Here is a 16,151-nt window from a genome sequence, read left to right on the forward strand (position 1 = left end):
ATGGAGAAAACATGCATTTCAGCTTAGACTCCTCAAAAATGTGTGAAAGCAATTATATATGAAAAGGTAATAACAGTAAGAAGGAAAATGTGAGAACATATTGCTGGTGTGTCTGTTATGCTGGAGAAACAAAGTTTTTCTGTTTAATGATAGACCTTGTCACTTCAAACAAAAGGGTGTAGCTGATTTAAACTCTGAAGAATTTTATCTTGCTTGTTTAGTCACAGCTATTCCATATTACCATTTTAAAAATTGGATCATTCTTTTGAAAAAGTTTTTACAAGAACCATTTTCAAAGCACTAAAGATCTCATTGTCTGTCCACTGAAGTCAATGTCCGAGCTCCTTGAGGATTAGAAACAGGCTCAAAAAAAAAAAAAGCCCAAACAAAAAACCCGTAAGAGCTTCTTTCCAGAGCCATTAATAGACTGTTTCATTGTTTATATTATAATTATTATAATTGATCCAGTCACCATATAATGCACAAAATCAATTTGTCAGATTATGTAAGAGCTTGGCTAGTATTTACTGATTTGGTTTTATAGTTTAATTATTTTTTATAGTCTGAGAAAGCCATGTCAAATGAGTAAATAATATGTAGAATGGAATGGTATTCTAACCTATTGTTAAATGCACTTTAAAAATTGTATTAAAAAAAAATCTTAGATTTAAATATTCCATTTCAAGCTTATTTTTACATAATATTACATATGACAAAAATAATGCATTTTGTCCAATTTAAATAACTGTCTGTTTCTAAAGAGTGATTTGCACCTAGACATTGTTAAGTGTTAAAGAATAAAGGTATGAAAAAGCCTGCAGCAATGGTGGTATTTATAAATGTTTTTTTTCTAAAAAATTTTTACTGTTTAAATTGGAGTGTTTATGCCTAGTTGCTTTTACACATAAATATTCCTGAGGATTTTAACAGAAGAAAGTTTGTTGTCTCAGTCATCACACAAGTCAAAAGTTTATTAACTTCACTGGTTATTTTTTGAAATAGACAACCTGCAAATGTTCTGTCATACACACATAGCAGTAAAAAATGGTGTTTACTGTTAGCTATTTTTCTGCAAATTAAAGGAAACTGCATTACTTATAGTCTGAACTGATGTAACAGGTACAATTTTCAGGATATCCATATTCTGTCCTCTCTATTTTCTAGTTTCTTGTTGCTGTTCTCCAAATTCAGGTAGAGCCTCTGCAGGCTCTGGAAGAAGAAAAAATTAAGTTGGGCTCTTCCATTCATTTTAGTTTGTTCATGAAAAGGGGTGATACTAACAGCAAGTGGGACTGAACAGCAGTGTGAATAAAAAATATGCAGGATTAGTATCAGCCACTGTAATAGCAGTTTGGATGGGTTACAAAAGCTTGTAGCTCAGAATTTAAGGCAAACTGAGCAGGAGGAATAAAGCTGAAATGTCCCTGGAGGAAATGGCTTAGACCAGCCAGTATGCTACTGGGATTTACACCTTCATCTTGCACAAGGGGTACAAACTCCAAGGGATGTGAGTAGTCCCTGAGCCCTATTTTGCTTCCATAGGAAACCTGAATGGTACTGCTTAGTTGCTGCGGCTGGATAGGCAAGAACTGGAAAGCTGCATCCTGCAGTCGATGTTTGCATTCAGCCCGCTTGCTCCAGGTGCTTGAAGCCTGTGCCAATGTAATGTTGAAAGCCCCTGATGTGTACATCCTATACTCATATCCTGGTGAAGGTATTAACATTTCTCAAACCACCAAAAGAATTTCTGCTGCTTATGGACACACTGGTAAGGCCTGAAGTGGACTTAGAGGAGGTGTGCAACCTTAGAACGCACTAGTTTTTAATACTGAATAATATTGGTTTGGTTTCTATGAAGCCTCATAGAGAGAAGCAGTGTGAGAGAATGCCATTAATCAACATCAAGACTTTAATACTTGATGGATTGAGTGGTAGCGGTTTTAAATGTAAAATGATAGTTCATTTTCAAGATGCCACTAATTGTAAATCAAATTCTGAGATGATCTGTTGGAAATGTAACCGTGGATGAGCATCATTATTGTTTTCAATTTGCGACTTTCATTTTGATAGGAAAATATATCATAGAGCTTTGATTTTTAATTTATTTTTATTATGCACTGTTTATTATCATGTTCCTCATTTTGAATTGAGCATCCTGTGAGAGAATTTTCATTTTAATGGTTATTCGGTAAAAGAGATTAAATCAACCTTAAGAGCGTATTTTACTTAATTTCAATCATGGTTTATTGCTTAGGATATATTTATAAAGATATGCATGTTACCGAAGAAATGACTTAGTGAACCTTTTCTTCGATACATATTTGCTTTAAAATATTACCAAATGGGGGCTGGAGGGCCCAAATGTGAGCTGATTCAATTAAGTGGGAACTCTTCTGAAGAATAATGCAAATATTGTGAGCACTACCTAAAACGTAAGACTGTGCTTCAGCTGTGAATTCTCTGAAGGAACAAGAATTGCAGTTTTCAGGCTAGGCACAGGTGACTAATGCTGTGATGCTTATCACCATTTTTAGCCATCCAAAAAGGTGCACTTTTCACTTAAATAGGCTGAACCTCTGTTATACTGAAAGGTATATGAATATATCTGAGTCACACCTTGCTGACTTTAAACAGCCTTTTCTTTAATGTGAAGAGTTCCCCGTATGTAGGCTGGTATTTCGCATCCAATTGAGAACTCATGTGTCTCATGGACAAATTGGAGACGTTCAAAAAATAAAGGAATTTGCAGTACAGAAACTAGGTTTTCCTTATTTTTTTTTTTTTTCTCCCTAGAGAATGAGAAGCAAAAAGAGAGATGGAAAAGCATTGCAGAAATTTCAATAGTAGACAGTGTTTAGAAGCCAGTGAAAGGGAACATGACAACTTTTAGGTACTTTATTACTTCCTTAAGTTCTGCTGACAAATGTAATGTATTTATGAAGATGTGTTTGAGCCCACTTAACTGTTGGCATAAACTTTGGACCGAAAAGGTGTTAAGGATTAGTCAGCACTTGATATATACATGCAGATACTTATCTTTTTAAGCATCACACCCTCTACAGCACCCGTGAGTAATGCACTGTGAAAAGACCCAACTAAATAAATTAACTTTTCTTTCAGCTAGTTTCCAAGGGACCTACTGCTTTGCAGCTATTATGTAGAACACTGAAAAAATGTCATCAGTATAAAGAGAGGTATCAAGCAACTGTACTGGATATCAGGTGTATAAATTAATTGTTTCCTAATAGAGGAAGATACTTCTTCATGAATGACATATTCAGTAACAAATTTTTATCTGAAGGACAGTTATTTGATGATGTGAACATAAATCAAACCAAACTGTGGAAAATACCTGCATATCCCCAAAAGAACAAGAGCCAGTGTTTCAAGCAGTGGAAAAAAGAAGTTTTTCATATCTGACACACAATGAGCTGAAGGTTTTCATTCTAAAGCTGAGTGCAGAGATTTCATTATAAAAGTGCCAGCTCATCCTGACTTACACAGTACCTAAACTATATCTTTGCACAATATTTTATTGTGTAAACTCATTAACAATTTTCTTTCCATGATATTTTGCTTATGATGCTTTTAAAAGAGTAATCTGTGTAATATTTTTTATGTTGGTTTATTTTAACACCAGCTGCACAGAACTGCAATGGGTCATCTCTGTTCTGCTATCTCAGACAGCAACATCAACCCATCCTTTTCATAAACTGATCAAAGATCCTCTGAATATTATTCAGTACTGTCTAGGAAATTCACTGCTGCAGAAGTCAGAGACATTCCTTTTATGGTCAGTTGTCCCCATTTATTTTTTTTTTCCTCAAGGTGATTTTTCTGATTTCAAAAGTATTTCTTCCTCCTGGTGCTTCAGTCTCCTAAATTATTTATAAAGAACAAACATATGTCTTCACAGACTTTGTTTGTAAAGGTAAACAAGATTTTAAAAAAATATATTTTTTAAGGCTTATCAGCATTGCTATTTTAGGCCTGAGTTTTATGAACCTCTATTGATATACCTATGCTGAATATTTAAAGGTGGGTTGCAGGTCCGTGCAACTCAGGCAACATCCTGAAACCAGCCATTTCTTATCCATTTAAGCTTGTGATAAACCAAATTTTTGGCAACAGAACTTAAAGCAATTCAGCAGTTTTGGTAAAATCATTCTCTGAGATTTGAACTTTGCGGCATCTGGATTGACATAGCTGTTCTACAAGTTTTCATCTGGTAGTTACTCTTTCTCCATCCCTTGACTGAAATGTAACTGACTGTAAAGGTGTTTTCAGTTCCTTTTGGAGTGTAGCTTGATCTGCCACTTGTAATTATTACAATTAATGACAGGATTTGGAATGCTATGGTTTGTGGAGTTAACCTCTACATTAGGGTAGGTGAGGTTCTGTCACGAAGACATTATTATCTACTTAAGCACTCTGAGTCATATCACTGAGAGAATACCTTTGCAGTGATACATTGTATTGCTACATCGTGATAATGCAATTTATGAACAAGTTTGTTAGTGAAGTGAAACCAAACTTGGCAACAGGTAGCTAGACAATACAAACCATCATGTCCTCGTGTTGTTTTGTCCTCTGTTGGGAGATCTGAGCAGCAAGACACTAATAGTGCTATGTGGGGAGGTTTTCTGTGCTATACCTCTTGATGAGATGCATATTTTATGCCTGACTTGCAAAGGTGCTTCCACTCCAATGCCTGTGCAGAGGTGAGGAATGTTTTCCTTTTTCTATACATGGCTTATGTGCTTGCTATACTGGCCATGTATGTCCCCTGTGGCTATTTGCAATTGTATGCTGGATATATGTTAATTGCAACTATTGGAGTACTTTCAGGGTTGTACTTCTTACTTTGATTAGTCAGTTACTGTCATTTTTCACACTTCTAACAAATCACTTGAAATCTATTGCTCGTGGCTGTGGCTGAGATATAAATCTTTTGTTAAGAGGTTAGTGAGTCATCTATCCCATGGCCCTCATTGCCACCTATCACACAATTATAATAAAGCTTTCTCCACTATAGATTCACAACTCTTCTACTTCAGTTATTGCAGTATAGCCAAGCTGTGTCCAGAGCAGCTCAATGATGTAATAGTATTCAGATGATGCAAGACAATCACTTGTCTAAGCCTGTTTGTTTGGCATGGAAGCTTAGGACCACCATCAGTCACTGAATTTCATCTCAGAGGTCAATAGTAGAACCACGGGTCAGGGATGAACAGCGAAATTCCAACAGCCCCTTTGTTACCACTTTGGCAAACACTTATATTCACCATTAATTGAGTTTGTGCGTGACTTGCTCATTATCACTGAAATACTTTCCAACCTGTGTTCATGTTTTATGGACAGAGGTCCCCTGGCCCACCAGAAAATTAAATTCAAGCCTGTGAAGTAATTTAACAGGTAGATAGATAGAAAATATGCCTGCAATCTGACTTTGGGCAAAAATACTGTGGTTTTACGTGGTGAGATAGGATCTCTGTGCTCCTCTGCTATCTTCACAGAGAGTTCATGTAGAATTATATAAGGAGGGAGAGTTGCTAGCTGTCCACTCTGGGATAGAGAAGGATTTGACTCAGTCTGTACTTGTTCTAAACTGTTGCATCAAGGGACTTCACTGCCCATTTCCTGTCTATACAATACGGAGACACAAAGTCTCTACGGATAAATTAAGTTACAGTGGACTCAATGCATAAGTGAATTGTATCTTAAAAAAAGACTATAATGATAATTGTTTAGTGCCAAAAAGGTCACCCAACAGCTTCTTATGAAATTTCCCTGCAGAGGAAATTGAAATAAAATATTTAATTGTCAGAACTATTTTGAAAAAAAGTAAGAATTTAAGAGGAATATTTTTAGCAATTGATTTAAAAAAGAAGATTAAATTACTATTCTTATGTCATGGTGAGTAATACACCATGCAACTCCCAGCACATATTTGGAAGAGAGGAGAGGTGAAAGCTGGTGGTATCCAAGCAATGTGAAGTGCAGCATGGTTTTAATTAGCAGTCATCTTTAAGAACAACTCTTCTAAAGAGTTGGTTTTATGGCTTTTCTTGAAAGATTAAAATATATGCAAAACCTCATATATATTGAGCTAAATTCTGCTAATGAGAGATCAAAAATCCAAATTTTTCAGATTTCCTAGAAGAGATTAAAACTAAATCTGCAGGTAGAAACAGCAGGATGAACAGAGGTTATGTCTCAGCAGAAAGTACTTTTCTTACTAATACTAATATAACTTTTCTTAAAAAGAATCAAGCAATTGCATATTATTTATAGTTACACATTAAGCTATGTAAGGCAAAGAATTATGGCTGTTATGAAGTTATCCAACTCTGTATTAGAGAAATTTATGGCTCTGCAAGATTAAGAATATTTTTTGAGTTTTGCTTATGGAAAGCTCATGGCTCATCTCTGTTTTGAATCTTGTAAGAGCTGGTATTTTTTGCACTTCTTATACTATCTCAGTGTTGCTATGCTAATACATTTTCTATGATTTTTACTCTGGTATTGTTAAGCTATAACTTATATTGTTCATACAAAGGAATTTCTTAAGCCATAGGGCCGGGTATGTTAAAAATCTACTGTAAAATTTACGGTTAAATAAAATCCCTAGACTTGAAAAGAAAGGCCAACATGTGAAGTATGTGAGTAGGAGAAGCTTCATATCTTCATTTTCTACTGTTAGGCATTACCATTTCTCTTTGCAGCTGGGACACCATGAAAACCACAAAACTAGTAGGATTCCTTTGGATTCCAAGATTTTGCTGGAAAGGGATATTATTTAAAAATTAGTATTTTAGGATTTGTAGCATTCCAGGATGCTAAGATTTTTCCTAATTTTGAAAACTTTTATTGTTGACATCCTTGAAATTATCCTTATTAAAAACATACATGTTACTAAAGAGTTCAAGTATGCATGAATGAAAACAGCCAAGGTCTCCTTTTACTTGTAAACTAAATGCCTTTACTCCAGAAGATAAGCACAGTGTTTTGGTGGGCTACAGTCACCAGTGACCTCAGCTTTGCCTTGGTCATTAATTTTACTTCCCTAACAATTATGTCTTTGCCATAAAATTTGAGAATATTTTGCCTACAAGCTGCAGTGAAATCATTAGAATCCGACATGCTGTCTTATGCTACGTGTCTTTTTTGAAACACTTAGGTCCTTCTTCTCTGGTCACAAATGGGATACCAGGATTGAATTATTGTCAAAATGGATGAGCCTTTTCCCTCAAAATGGACACTGAAATAATCGTGTCCTTACTGTGACTTTGAGCATAATTTGTAAAGGGAATTTCCATAAGGTTTTCAGTGTTTTTAGAATTTCATTGCATTCCTTGCATCTGTGCTGCAGCTGGAGTCTATAGAAGCTACAGAATAGGGTTGGGCTCTTTATGATAACACTTGTTTCTATAATTGTCAGCTTATGTTAAGAGTGTGGTAGGCATCAAATAATTGTTATTATTACCCACTGAAAAATATCAAGCATAAATTGGACTTTGGACTTTGCTTAATGCTAACAAGTATACTTGGCCTTTAGATTAATAGTGCCATGGTCAAAAAGGAGTAGAAAAACTCCACAACTTTAAATAGAAGTTACTGAAAAGGTTAGAATACTCTTTTCTTGTATATATTCCTGATAAAAAACAGTCTGTGTAAACTGAAATATTCTTCATTTTAACTAGTCATGTCCTCAGTCCAGATCAAGGAAATGGAACAGATTACATAGGAAATCTTGCTGAAAAAGTACATGATAGGAAAGTCTCATTGAGTTTAATGTTTACACATGCTTTCAGTATATTTATGCATATAAGAAATGGGAATAGGTTTAGTAACATAATATTCACAGTGAGGGGATCTTGGAAATGAGAAACTGCCATTTTTATAAAGACACATGTCAATACTGTAGCTCCACAAACCAGGACATACATCCTAATCTAAACAGGCAAATCCTGTGCAAAATAATCCCACCAAAACAAAACAAAAAATCCTGTGAGTTTTTTCTTTTTCTTTTTCTTTTTCTTTTTCTTTTTCTTTTTCTTTTTCTTTTTCTTTTTCTTTTTCTTTTTCTTTTTCTTTTTCTTTTTCTTTTTCTTTTTCTTTTTCTTTTTCTTTTTCTTTTTCTTTTTCTTTTTCTTTTTCTTTTTCTTTTTCTTTTTCTTTTTCTTTTTCTTTTTCTTTTTCTTTTTCTTTTTTTTTCTTTTTCTTTTTCTTTTTCTTTTTCTTTTTCTTTTTCTTTTTCTTTTTCTTTTTCTTTTTCTTTTTCTTTTTTTTTCCTAAGTTTTGCAACTCAAGAAACTATGAATTCTGCAGTTACATAAAAATTTTAGGAAGACATGACATACTGAGCAGAACATCAGGCCTAATAAGAAGAAATAATTATTGAATCTCTCCATAGATGCAGCACCTCCCTTTCTAGGTAAGTTGCTGAGTTTTTGCAGGCATTGCTGCTCCAGAACAGTTAGCTAAACCTTAGACTGATTTGTGTAAAGTCATTTTCACCATTTTTTAGTCTTCTGTGTATGATTCTTCACGTAGGAGAGGTTTTAAAAAACAGTAGACTTGGTAAATTCTCTGCTCTACTACAGTCTGTTCTTGAGAAAACTCAGCCTAATAAATATGCAAGAAAATAGACAGCAATAAGGAGAACTGATAGGAAAGTAGGAACAGATGAAATGCAGTCTGCCAGTGCTTGGATTTTGGTCAAAATGCTAGTTGAGATAGAGCCATGTATCCAGTGGAACAACCCGCAGCTCATCTATTTTCCTTCTCTTGTTTGATCAGAAACATTATCAAAATGTGACCCCCAAACAGTGAGAACATTATTGATCTTCTTTTACTAATGGGCTGGGTTTGCTGAGGTTCATATATCAAAAAGATATATAGTCTGTCAGTTGTTCTACACAGACTTTACATACAAGAGATAATACACAATATTTTTCATGGTCAGTTTGATGGGTTGTCAGACTGATGTGTGGTTTTGAAAATATTTAATATGTTTAAGCGTCATTGATCTAGGAGCAAAAATGAACTCTCTGAACTGGTGTCTTGTCCACTCTGAAATAAGACCTTAAAAGTTGAACAGAATAAAGAGATTGATGGCTGTTGACTCACTCGTGTCTCCTAATATATGCAATTAAGGAGGTCACGATAAGGGAGAACTGCAAGAGGCTGTAGCCTGTCCTGAGTTCATATATGTCTGTGACCTGGTCACTGTGCAGGGGCATTTTAAAAGGGAATTCTGTCACAAAAATGAGATGTAATTAAAAACTATTAATTGATGCTATTAACTTGAAAATGAAGAATATGTTGGATTGCAGAGAAGAGAGAAAAGTGAGCACAGTGCAAACAGAGCAAAGAAAATCTCAGACTGCAAGATGTTTTTCACAGCCTGTAATAAATATATATTTTCAGAGGAATAAAGATGAAATTCTGTTGGGAAATGCTTGTAGATGGAAAATATTCTAGCTATGTGAAGAAGTTGTGCAGATTTGGGAACAAAACAAAATAAAAATTTGATCCTTCAAGAGAATCTTGCCTTTAGGAAGGTCAGATTTTATGAGATCAGGAGGAATTTTTGTGGGCCTATGTAACCAGAATTTCACCTGCAGATCATGCAGGTGGCAAGACTGTATAAATCAATCAAGAATTTCTTTCTACTCCAGAACATATTTGAACCATAAATTCTGGGAAAAGATTCTGCTTATACAGATACAAGCAAGCAATTATCTACCCCTACATTAAAACATTATTAAAAATATGTTGTAAATTCAGTGTATGTGGCCCTCAGCTTCTAAACTAAGTAAATCTTCCAAAAATTTATCCAATGAGAGGGAAAGAAAAACAAAATTCGCTTCTTGTTTCTGCAAAAAGACACTTCTTTCTGGGTATCTCTTTATTCAAACATGAAAATGTTGCAATGACACAGATACTTGTTAGAACTTGGAAATATTAAACACTTGGGTTTTTTAAGCTGATTAACTCTGATATAGAAGCAATGTAAAAAATTAACCTTTAAGACAACATGTGTTTCCAAAAATAGTTTCTGATATGTTTATCCCTTTTTCATGCAATCCTTTCTCTTGAAATAAAAATCTTCCTGGAAACCTATGGCAAGCTTAGTGTATTGCATTGGTCAGAGAACCTTTCTGGTTTGGAAGTAGGCTTTCAGTTTGCTATGCCAGTAGATGCTATTTGATCTGCTGATCCATGCTGGCAGTGTTTTGAGGCGTATTTTTGATACAAGCACTCTAAAGATTCTTCTTTTTCTTAGAATATATTTTTCATAAGATTGTCTTCATGAAATCTTTGTAGTTACATATAAGATGAAGAATCTGTTGGCTGAGGAACACATTAAAAGCCATATAAAACTGTCATCAAATCACTTGCTGTTTCTCAGCAGTATGCGTTGTAGTTGTACTTTTCTGTCCTGATCACCCCAACAGTTCCTTACTGATGGTGCTGTGCAACAGTTCCCACATAGTAGATGAAGGGAAGGCAGTGGTTCTAATTTTTCTGGATTTTAGTAAGGCTTTTGGTACTGTCCCTCACAGCATCCTTCTGGACAAGTTGTCTAACTGTGTGATGGGTGGGTTCACAGTGCTCTGGATGAAGAACCGGCTGGGTTGAAGTGAATGGGACTACATCTGACTGGTGACTGGTCACCAGCAGTGTTCCTCAGGGATCAGTTCTATGGCCAGTGCTATTCAATGTATTTATTGATGACCTGGATGCAGTAGTTGGATGCACCATTAGCAAGTTTGCTGATGACACCAAACTGGGACATGCTGTTGACTCTTTTGAAAGAGACGAGGACTTGCAGAGGGATCTAGACAGATTGGAGCACTGGTCTATGATTAATGGGATGAAATTTAACAAGTTGAAATGCTGGATTCTGCTTCTAGAATGGAGTAACACTGGGCACAAGTATAGGTTGGGAAAGGTGTTGTTGGAGAACAGCCCTGCAGAAAGGGATCTGAGGGTACTGGTCGACAGCAGGTTCAATGTGAGCCAGCACTGTGCCCTGGCAGCCAAGAGGGCAAATGCTGTCCTGGGGTTCATTAAACACAGTATAAGTGGCCAAGCAAAAGAGATGATTATCCCACTGTATTCAGCATTGATGTGGTCTCACTTTGAATACTGTGTGCAGTGCTGGGCCCCATAATTTAAGAAGGATGTGAAGGTCCTTGAGCGCATCCAGAGAAGGGCAACAAATCTGGTGAAAGTGCTGGAAGGCATGTCCTGCGAGGTACCACTAAGGACTTTGGGTTTGTCTAGTTTGGAGAAGAGGAGGCTGAGGAGGGACCTCCTTGCTCTCTACAGCTTCCTGAGGGGGGGACAGGGAGAGGGAGGTTCTGATCTCTTCTCCCTGGGAACCAGTGATAGGATGCATGGTTCACAACTGCACCAGGGGAGGTTTAGACTGGACATTAGGAAGCTTTTCTTTACCGAGAGCTTGGTGAAACACTGGAACAGGCCTCCTAGAGAGGTGGTCGATGTCCCAAGCCTGTCTGTGTTTAAGAGACATTTGGACAATGCCTTTAACAACATGCTTTAACTTTTGGTCAGCCCTGAAGCGGTCAGGCAGTTGAACTAGATGATCATTGTGGGTCCCTTTCAACTGAAATTCTATTCTAGTCTAGTCTATTCATGTAGATGCTGCCTCACTTAATTCTAGTAACTGCAATTGGAAGTTTGGTGGATTTACATATTCTTTGTCTTTTAAGATTTTCAGGTTTTGGTTCTTGTCATCTGAAGCTTTGGCAATACCTCGAGACTTTCATTGAATGCATGCCTGTGTCATTGAAATCACCCTCAGATGAAAACACAGCTGGGATAACATTAGCAAACTACAGGATTTTGATATTTAGGAAGTAAGCATTGAAATGGATGATTTTCAGGAATCCAGTCTCCAGAAAGGAATCCAAACCTCAGATCTATGTGTCTGTATTTGCTATGTAGACAATCACAGTGGCAATTCAAATCCCAGGAAGGGACCCAATTGAGTTAACTGGAGATGCTGCCTCGTTTGAATTCCTTACACCTCCAGGGCAAGAAAAAGCTAAAGATTACCTCAGCTCAGGGCTTTTCTCAGTTTTGGTTTTTAATCAATGTATTGGATCTTACGAGATCTTTCTTTAAAGCAGTTTTATCTTCTACAGATTGACATTCACTATTAAATTAGTTAGAAACACTGTTTCACCTGTCTCACAGAGGGGAAACTCACAGAAGAAAGTGATTTAGGATTCCTGTTGGCTCTCCGCTGAGTTTTGCCCCTCTCTACAGGCTAGTCATGGAAGATGGGCACAATCTACCTCCTCAGTAAACATGAGGTAAGAAAGAGTGATACTGGTGAAAAGAGACTTTCTTTTTTTTTTTTTTTTTTTTTTTTTGTAGTTCTAGTGCTTAAAAATAATTTAAAAATAAAAAGGAAAAAAAGACGTATCTTAGTTTTTCTTAGTTTTTACTTCTAGCTGTAAAGCATGACCAGGCTGACATTGTCTTAGTTGCTGGGGAGAGGTACCTGTAAATGGAGAGAGAGAGCATTTAAAAGCATTTTTCCTTGAGTTTTCCTATTGAATTTTCTGATTAGATTCTTCTTTAGCTTATTTTATTTTATGAATTTCTTTTCTAGCATCCTGACTTTCCCTGAACCATGTATAGAAAGTATAGCTGCTGAATGTATGTGAGAATAACTGTTTCTACTCTGTGTATTTCTATTTCTAAAATAATTTCTCTATTAAGATTAATATAGTCTTTAATGATTCTTCAACTAATTTCCGTATGTGCTGTCTACTTCAGGACTTCATCTCATATATATTTTACTGGTAAACTTCATACAAAACTGCCTTTCTCTGTCTGCTTTTAAACCCAGAGATTTATTTTTTTTTTACATGATTTTCCTCCCTACTTACATGGCTACCTTGGAGTAGGAGATGCTTCCTGAGTGTACACACGTAGCAGTCACTCTGTCTGTCTCATGGGCCATGCTTTCCTCCACTGGCATTCCAATTAGATATTTTTATCCCACGGTAAGATTTTCTGGGGTTTTATGTTACTTTCCCAAACAGAACATCACAATTCATTGGAACAGAGATATGATATGGCCTTATGTGTACTTCTTTTTATTTCATTTCACTCAGTTTTGCTTTTATTTCCCTTGCTATTCTCTAGTAACACCCTAAATTACCTGCCTGCTAAATCCCAGTTTGGTGCCCTCTATTCTCCTTTCTATATTGATACATCTTTCTTGTTGATTTTTTTGTGTACTAGCTGCTTTTCTTTCTGTTTCTTCCTGTCTCCTTGCTGAACAACTTATTATTTCTTGCTAGTTTAAAGCCATTTTGCTCAGTCCCATTAGCTTTCCCTCTCAGAAAATTGGTGACCATGCTCCTCAGAAAGAATTTATCAACTCTTTGAGGCCTCTGTTTTGTGTTTCTAAGCCCCCTACCTTTTAGGCACTGATTTATCACCACAGTTGTGGGAGTTTTGGTTTTTATTCAACATAGACTGTGGTAATGAATCATATATGACAATAAGCAGGTTAAATTGAACTTATTTATGTTGTACTTTGGGAATCACAAACCACAAATTCCTCTTGCAGATTTCTAGGTCTGGGATTTAATGAAGCAGCAATATTTTCTGCTTGCTTACGGCCTGTGCTATGGCATCATCTCGTACCAGCTGATGGGTGAGTGTCAGCAGTCTATCCTTGTTCCACTTTTCCTAGATTCCTAACATTGTTCTTCTGCATTGACTTCCCGCATCTGATATGTCATAAGATGATTTAACTAAAGATCACAAAATACTGTCTAACCATAAGGGGTGAGTTGAGGTTATGCAGGCAACCTTTATTTATTTTTTCCCCTCCATTTTCTAACTTGTGAAACTTTTTCTTTGCAATTCTGTAAATGTTATTTTAATGTAATTTGTGCCTAATATATATATATTATAGATAAGTCTATCTAATAAGCAGCTTGAAATAATATATGTAGATTTTTCTATTTTATATTCTTTTCTGTAAGTCAGCAGAGTAGAGTTCATTAACTTGATATGCATCTTTTTCAGTCCATAACCATTCACCAAAGAATGGATTTAGGAGTATATTTATATGGTAAATGTACTGATACTGCTTACTTTATATTAAAGTTCAGCTTTTTAACACTTTTTCCATATATACACATTTGGCTCTTTTGGAAATGGACTTGTAATCCAATCTTCTTTCTTCTCATTTCAGCAGAATTGTTACTTTTAAACTATCATAGATAGCTCTGTTGTAAGGATTAAAAAAACTAATAATATTTATTTGTGTAGTACTTAGAGAAGTATACTTGAGCAAACTATTAAAAAGAGTAAGAGTTGCCATGCTGCTTTAAATAGTGGACACTACTGAGTTGTTTTGTGGTTTTTGGTGTTTTGTTTTTTTTTTGTTTGTTTTTTTTTTTTTTTTTACTTTTTATGGCGGGGGAATATTGAAATAGAAACTATGGAGTGAATTCTTACAAAAACCTACTTGTTAGAGAGCTATAATAATACTGAATGCAGTTTTCACTTTTCTGAAAGTGATAACACAGCATATAATATATAACTGACTAATGGAGATTTGCCACTGAAGTAACTCAATCAAAAATGTAATTTAGCTTGAAACTCTCTTGGAAACTGCTATGGCTCTTGTATCTGTCCCAATTAGATATGGTGTGGTGACGTTTGCATATATGTTACTGATAAGGTTGTTAGGAGAATGTCTGACGAAGCTTTTGCTAGAAATGCTAATGAAAAGGTGTAATCATTGAGTCTTCTGATTTAAAAAAGAAAACCACTGTCAACCTAGGATTTTTTTGACAATTTTCAAAGGGAAAGTCTCCTCTGTTCCAAACGTTTTTAATTTTGAATATCTTTAAAACAACATAAGGCAGAGTGAGATGTGGGTTTTTTTGATCTATTTCATATCTATTTTGATCTATTTTCAGATTCTGAAATAGATTTGTGATTTTAATTTTAGAACAATTATCTTAAATACATCAATTCAGTAACTGTACCACCTTCAGCTGTCTCTGGAAAGTTTTCAAACTGGTATTGGTGTGTCTCATTATGCAGAAAGAACATAATCTACTTTATTTAAAACCAATATATTTACTTTAACAAAAATGGCAGTTATTTGAATTGCACCAAGAATTTGTGACATGGAGTGAAATGGTTATTACAATGTGCTTTTTTTTCCCCTTTTTTAAAAGATTTTTCTTCCCCCTGAAAGTACTTCTGACATCCACCTTACCCGCTGCAACAAGTATCCTATTGGCAAATAGGTCACTTGATTTGACAAGATAGCTATACACCAAGAAAACTCCCAATGTCTCACTGTACTGGAGCCTTTACAGAAAACCATAAAACTATTTCAAACTTAGTGACAGATCAGATCTCAGTTATTCCCAGGAGCCTTATTCTGGCCTTGAAGTAACTTACTAACCTTGTTTAAGCTCACCTTCAGAGGTGAACATGCACCAAGTGATACCAGCTTGTGCTAGCTGAAAATATGCAAAACTTCTAGCATACATTTCCAAGCATTAGCTGTCTCACAACAAAGCTATCAGAAATGCAGTTTCCTATACTGCACCAAAAGCCCCTATGGAGACTCAGTGGACAAAATCAGATAGCCACTAGCATTAACTTCTATAAATAATGTATGAAGGTAATATATGTCCACTTACCAGCAGAAGAACGGTATCTCAGAAAGGAAGACTGTATTTCTGATCTTTCAGCCCATATCCTTAAGGAATAACTAAAAAAAAAAAAAAAAAAAAAAAACCCAAACCAAAAAGTATATTCATAGCTAACATTCACAGCTGTACTTGACATTAAAAATCATCAAGATAGTGTCTTCCTGGTATCTACTCTTTTTCTCCAAGTGGCACCACTGCCTGACCTCTCTGTCCCACCAGACCTACCGAACTTATTACTGCTTCGCATGCTGACATTACCCTCTGCTCTGCTGGTAACAACCATAATTTTCTTTCAAATTGGCTAAATAATTAACATAATTATTCTGAACCTTGAGTTTACTGCTTTTATTTTACATCTAAAAGACTTGCATGCCCCAAAAGCTTGTCTGTACTCTCTTTGCATAACTATCACTC

At 35.6% G+C, this 16,151-nt stretch overlaps 1 long non-coding RNA gene across 2 annotated transcripts in view; it reads left to right on the forward strand.

The window, feature by feature from the left end:
* LOC116962826 overlaps positions 1 to 16,151 on the forward strand; it is a 113,912-nt gene that overhangs the window by 75,225 nt on the left and 22,536 nt on the right. For both annotated transcript variants that reach the window (XR_004407836.2, XR_004407837.2), the window contains 3 exons: positions 12,232 to 12,350; positions 12,951 to 13,049; positions 13,622 to 13,708. This is a non-coding gene — a long non-coding RNA (uncharacterized LOC116962826). The remainder of the gene's footprint in view (positions 1 to 12,231; positions 12,351 to 12,950; positions 13,050 to 13,621; positions 13,709 to 16,151) is intronic.

The sequence above is a fragment of the Tyto alba genome, unplaced genomic scaffold (assembly GCF_018691265.1).
Source record: "Tyto alba isolate M040663 unplaced genomic scaffold, T.alba_DEE_v4.0 Super-Scaffold_23, whole genome shotgun sequence".
NCBI classification, from domain to species: Eukaryota; Metazoa; Chordata; class Aves; order Strigiformes; family Tytonidae; genus Tyto; species Tyto alba.